This window comes from Amblyomma mixtum, chromosome 10, assembly GCF_055824585.1.
Source record: "Amblyomma mixtum isolate Tamu chromosome 10, ASM5582458v1, whole genome shotgun sequence".
Taxonomy (NCBI): Eukaryota; Metazoa; Arthropoda; class Arachnida; order Ixodida; family Ixodidae; genus Amblyomma; species Amblyomma mixtum.
In genome coordinates this window covers 165,979,421-165,985,931 of record NC_143021.1, presented here as the reverse complement: position 1 = coordinate 165,985,931, position 6,511 = coordinate 165,979,421, and the positions used below count along the sequence as shown (strand labels likewise).

Below are 6,511 nucleotides of genomic sequence, written 5' to 3'. Positions count from 1 at the left end.
GTATTTGTCAAAACTATTCCAGAAACGACGGGAAATCCTAACAAATACCTTGTAGCATGCACTAGTAAATCACAAATTGACTTTAAACTTTCAATAAATCAATTGAAGTCATGCCATGAACTGAACTTAGCAACACTGTTGAGCTGAGATTGAACCCACCTTCTTTTGATGATTTCCCAATGCAGTTCACGCTGAAGAAGATGCCTTCGTTTGATTCTGTTTGTGCCAGAAGACCTTTCGTTAATTCAAACAACACCGAGGACACTTCTGCTGCTCCACAACATATAGGTATGCTTCCTGTCCTTTGTAGCACATCTTCAGCTTGTTGAAGTGACCCGATATGTGTTTCTTCAACCAGCTTGCCCAATACAGTAGAACCCCGTTCATACGTTTTTCACCGGACCGGGAAAAAAAAACGTAACAGCCGGGAAAACGCAACAGTGAGGAAAGCACCGAAAATTAATGAAAACAGTGCAGCTTTGACTAGAAACAATTTATTTCCGCAAATTGACCCTAGGACTTTAAAAAATCGAGAATGGTGGATTGCAGTTTCTTTCGCTCGCTGGAAAGAACAACGCGTTTCTCAATAGCAAAGGCCGCATTGCTGTCAGCGTCGCTTTGCGGTGCGGCCACACCGCACGCACGCAGCAGTGCTGTGCAGTTCACGCGCTCACTGCAGTCCACGCTGAAGCGACGTTGTGCACAGCGTCAAGCACTGAAATGTTCGTAGGCTGCTCGCCGCGCTGCTCCGCGTAAGCCGCCCTGGCTGCCTGTCGACTGCGTTTAGTACGTCCAGCTTTTCCTCAAGGGAAAGCCCCTTCGGCTTACTCAACGCTATCACGCCATCAAAGCACAATAAAGATGTTGTTGCGACTGAGAAGGATGAAAAGGAAATTGCACGGGCCCTGCCGACTGGCTCCAGCCGAGCCACCACCGCTGTCACTTGCAGATGAAGGAGAGTTAAAGGATAAAAAGAAAGAGTGAAAGAAAAGACGCGCTGATAAGTGACCGCAGCCGCGCCCCTCCTCCTCACCACCTCCCACGATAAAGATCGCGGCGTTCGGCGCGCGAGGCAGATAGCCATCTAGTGGCGGCCTCTCCAACTCGCGTGCGGCTTCTTGCAGCCAGTTCCGTAGCCAAGCCTGGCCAAGACTCGTCAAAAATCAAAATGCCGGTTGGCGCGCATTGCCCGGTTGGGTTCGGGGAGCCGGTTGCGACGTATCATGCGGGATCGTTTCCTCGGCTACGACGTAACAGTGGGGTTCCCAATACATTGGATCCTATGGAAGCTATGCCGGGACCCGAAGAAAACGACGTAACAGCCGGGAAAACGCAGCAGTGAGGAACGTAACAGCGGGGTTCTACTGTAGGTGCACTTTACATTGCACACTGCCTTCGATTTCAGCGCTGAAAAACACCGTTCTCGCCACTTTTATTTCGCTTGTAGCCGCATTCAGTGCGCAGCAAATGTAGCACACTCTGGTAAAATCCGGAAACTCGTGCAGCGCCCACGATTCTGTGGGAAGTTTGAGTCCGCGGAGGTCGGCGACACTAACAACACTGTCTGCTTCGACAGTGCCTTTGCATTCTTCGCTGCCCAGATCAGCGTCCGCAGCTTGGCCGTCCTCTTGATTGCATTGATCCGTGCGGCGGGATTTACTGCTGGTATCACATGGCAAGTCTAGCTGCCGTCTTTTCCTGTGAGGCCTAAGAGTCGGAGTGGACTTGCTCAAATAGGCGGGCAAGTTAGGCAGAAGGGTCGGAACTATGCCAGGTGCAAGCGTCGGGGTCCCCCTCGGAATTCTCACTTCAGTTCCATTTATCACATGGACGTAATCCTTCAAAATTAGATGAGCTTCAGAGTGCAATTCACGGACAGCACAATCAGCGTCAAGTGTCTTGTCAAGCCTGTGGAGGTATCGCTGCCAAGCAAGCCTTTGCTGTTCATCTTGCGGAGCCTTAAAAAGCGATAAATTATGCTCCTATGCTGTTCTCGCGTAGCCAGTTGTGCAACCTGGTGCATAACTGGTTTAACCGCCGCTTGGAAGGCATCGTAAACACTGATGCAGCAAACACACGCACGGAGCAACACACCACAATGCAAACAACGACACGCAACTGTGGAGGCAGAAGGCGCGCACAATCACTTCAAGTGCGGACAACGACAGCGCCGCAGCTACTTTCTTCCAAAGGAGGGTATGCGGTGCACAATAGGATGCGCCTCCGCTCGAGCCACTGTAAAACATTTTTAGTACACTGTACCAGTGGCGCTCACTTTGTATTTTTTTGCCGGCGGGTTATCTCCATTGCTGCCAGACGGAGAACTGTTTCCCGCCAAAAAAGGGAAAGCAGAAGGGCGCAGCTTTCAAACAATATCAAAATGGCTGCGCTTTGTTGCACCGGAGCGCGAGTTTGAATTTGACCGATCTTGAGGGCTTTTTATGTGCGAAAACTGTCGTTGTATTGGCTTTAAAACCTAATAACACGATAAATACGATAAGTAATATTTCAGAACAAAAGCTATTTCAGAAAACCGATTTTTTTCGTGATTTTTCGGTCTTAAAGAGCCGCGTCTCCCCTTAAATAATAAACAGCCGTCTCTCTACCTCTACGCTATCGCTGCAGGTACCTCTTCCAGTTCAGGGTGTCCCGAACTGGAAATTCTTAACACATCCCCTAGAACTCTTGTGTAGTATCAGGATGTTGGGATTTTTTTTGCATATCCCTGGTACAAGGCGTCTCTACTGGGATGCCTCTACCTCGCTGCCTTCAAAGGGAAGTGAGCAGCTCATGAAGGGATCCTCGCTGGTTAGCTTTGCTGCACACACTGAGCAAAATAGAATGGTACACGAAACATATAATGCCTAATCCTGCAATAGAATGGTTCACGAAACATATAATGACTAATCCTGCATGTGTACCTTAGCTCAAGCTTGTGTGCCACTAGGAAACGTCTGTTCATTGCAGTTAAGTGTAAAGGCAAAGAAGACCCTGCATTGCCACTTCGCCATGATCTGTTGGTGCCGAACCGGTGAGCTTGATGGGTCCAGCTCTTAGAAAAAAGTTATCGACACAGCACTTCCCTCTAGGATGCTTGACAACACTGGGTAGTAGTCCCCAGTAAGCTCGGCGTCAGCTTAGTGTTTCCAGTGAATGCACCTAAAGGATAGCTTTGCAAGGAGAACCTGCAAAGCACGCTGGTGGCCACATCTTGGTTACATTCAAACACACCATGCGAACTATTATTGTTGCTGTTGGCATCTGGTATGCTCAGTGCTGATAAAGCTACTGAAGTCGAATACGTAGTTCAGCTCATGGCCAGGTGACCGGAAAGTGTTTGTGAGCAATGCAGCAGGCTCATTGATTTTGAAGAGCCTTAGGTGATCACAGGAAGTCTTCAATTTGCTTGTATAGTTACCGAGACCAGCACCAAGACATTTCGCCATTGTAAAGCATCTTGGCGCTCCATCAAAAGTCATTGGTGTCATCGTACAAGGAAGACGTTGCAGGTGAATTCATCACTGGGAGAGTGCAGACGCGTGATATTTTGCCAGTGCATACACCAGTTAACGACACACAAAGCATCCCTAGCAGCAATGTCTTCTTGAGCGCTGTGGTGGCATTCGCATAGCGAAAGGGAGCTGGGCTTTCCTTTCTCCAGCGACGAATCTTGTAGCTTGTGCCTTTTATCAGAGACAGGATGACCTGAAGAAGCTGGTCCAGTTCTGAATATTCTTCTGTCCCTGGCATAAACGGGACTAGGTCTGCAAACGAACGCCTGCGCACACAGGGTAAGCGTAAAATAATTTACTCTTCCTTCTGTCAGTCGCGGCGTACTGCGAGACAAGCAGATCAAACTGTCTGCACATGCTGTGTGACGGCGAAAGCTTTCTCAGTGCAGCTTTTACTATGAGGGTAGTTTCATCCAGTGGGTACAGATGGCAAAACGGGTCGCTCGACTGCATCTCTCAAAGCAAAGCCATGTATACTTTTGGGGAATAAATCGTCCTTCTTCCGCTGGCAGTGTCCTTCCCCTTTGTTAGACTTGGCCTCCAAAGGCGCCGTGCCTCAAGGTCGCGCATGTTAACATTTTCGCCACACAGGTCACACCAGTCCGGAAGCCGGTTAGAAAATATAAAAGAAGGGTTTTAATGGCTTTTGCACATTTAACGTGATACAGAGAAAAAAAAGAAAAAAAAGGAAACAACGCACGGTTGTTGCACAAAACTCACGGGAACGTCCGTCAAGAACACACGTTGACGAGCCGCCTTTCCCCGACACACCTTCACACACACACACTGTCCTCTCTCCCTTCCCAACCGTGCCCGAACAATGCCCTTCAGGCTCCCTAACGTAGGGGGCGCCAGCAAGCGGCTGGTAAGGAAAAGTCTACACACATAACCTATTGGCCTGTCATCCATGTGATGGCCCCAGAAGAAGGGGGTTGGGGAGGTCCCATCCGGACACAGGCCACGATGTGCCAGGAAAGCGGACACAGGGCATCTGCCCCATCCGCTATTGATGAGTAACTGGCTGGGGTGATCCTGTGGTGTCGAAAAGGTAACGAATTATTCAATTTGGTTCCGACCTGAATCTTCTAGAGTGGGGAGCTTTGTGAAGTCAGGTCACGACGTTTGTTTGGAAAGCAGCTTAAACATGCACTGTTTAGATAAGCAGCTAATGTTGACTTGCTAATAACGATATGTTTACTGCGAGGTCAGTACCAGTGGTACTTGGCCAAATTGGCGCCATTGTCTGTGTGAAGCCTCTGATGGGGAGCTTCCACCCTCTCGTGGCATCACCCACCAGCTGCATCCCCACCTGCACCTTCTGGATTGTCGCCATAAAAACAGATTTCATGAAGTTATACGTGCCAGATTACGAATTGGGCACACACAAACAACACACAACTACTTAGGAGCACAACCTCCGGAATGCGAGCACTGTAATCATATCCTTTTAACCTGTCCATTTTGTGAAATGCATTGTCGCACTCGTTTTGCAAAATTTAGCACCATTCTATCTCTCTTTTATTGGGTGGTGAGCCTATTATGTCATTCGATAAGGTTAGGAATTTTAAATAACTCTGGACTCAAAGAGTGTACCCTAAAAACCCACATATAATACGGACCTGCATATAGTACGAGGGGTGATTTTGGGACAGCAAAAATGGGAAAAAAGTGTTCATCTGCATGTAGTCCAAGGAAATCTCGCTTCATATTTATCTCCATTGCACTTCACGCTTTAGTCATGGTCGTCATCCATTGCACTTCTGTTGGAGATATCCTTGCACAGAAACTCTTCGGTGCCGTCGAGTGCATACCCTGTCTTGCAGAACTTGCACTTGGTCTTCTGCTCATCATACTGAGGCCAGTGGTGTGTGCCATCATACCAGTGCCGAGGCCATGTCCAGATATAGGGCATGTCTGATCAGCATTGCCGAGCTGCCCGAGCTGAAAATTGATACAGTGATTCCTTGTGCCACTGAAAGCCCACAAGCATCTCTTTGTAGCTTTCCAGGAGCATTCGCGAGACTTAAAAGAAAATTCAGCGCAGCCCATATAGCGTGGCACTCAGTGCCTTAAAATCTGTCCGCAGAATGCCTTTCTCCCCAGTGAGGTCCGTTGCCTTTGCTTGCAGCAGCTCAGTGTTGACAGCGAGATGATGTGCAGACGTTGCTGTTGAATGAAGTCTGTCAGGTCCCATTCTACTTCTGGAAGCACTCCATTCTTCGGCCTCCGGAAATTTCTTCACAGGCCGCTGGACGCAAAAAAGGGCTTCCTTTTGTTTTCTCCCACCGCAAACACTGTCCTGATTCACACCGAACTGCCGCCCTGCGGCACAATTGCCAATGGTTTCAGCAACTACAGTCTCTTTTCTTTTAAAGGCAGCCAAGTACTGCTTTCGCAATGCGGCAATCATGCGAAATACAACTTGCACGAGTGTGCTCCCAAAGGCGTGATCGGCGTGGTGTCAGCGTGGTTAAATGGTCCGAAACAGCCAACTGACGCCATTGCTAGGTGGCGCCTCCTCTCGCTATGGAAACTGATGATGACAGCGCTACTGAAACGAAACTGGAACTTTCTAATTTGGGCTGAAAATTGTTGGGACCTGCATATAATATGAGGCTGATATTTAGCATGAAGACATCTGGAAAAAAAACTCGTATTATATGCAGGTTTTATGTTATAGCTCCCTTTTTTTGGCAAGACAGCGTTTTGAAAGAGTACCTTGGCATAAGCAAGAGGGCGCCGTAGCCAAGCACGGTGGGAAGGAATTCCCCGCCCTCTTGATTGTGGCAAGGCCTACCAGTGGCTTCAGTGGAAACTCTCATGCTCATTTTTACTTTCGGGTGTTTTTATGTCAAAAGAAGCGTGGTGTCTTCTACTGATGTCTGCTACCACGTAAGAGCTAAGTATCAAAAGTTGCAATGCTTACTTAGAAAGTCTACTTCACTGATCTACACTGGCCAGGGGCTCTGAAAGCTTTCCAGTGAAAACAGCACACCATG

General features: G+C 48.5%; 1 protein-coding gene across 2 annotated transcripts in view; it reads left to right on the top strand.

The window, feature by feature from the left end:
• The window catches only part of LOC149327650 (uncharacterized), a 110,611-nt gene that overhangs the window by 62,276 nt on the left and 41,824 nt on the right, over positions 1-6,511 (top strand). The gene's annotated exons all lie outside the window — the stretch shown is intronic.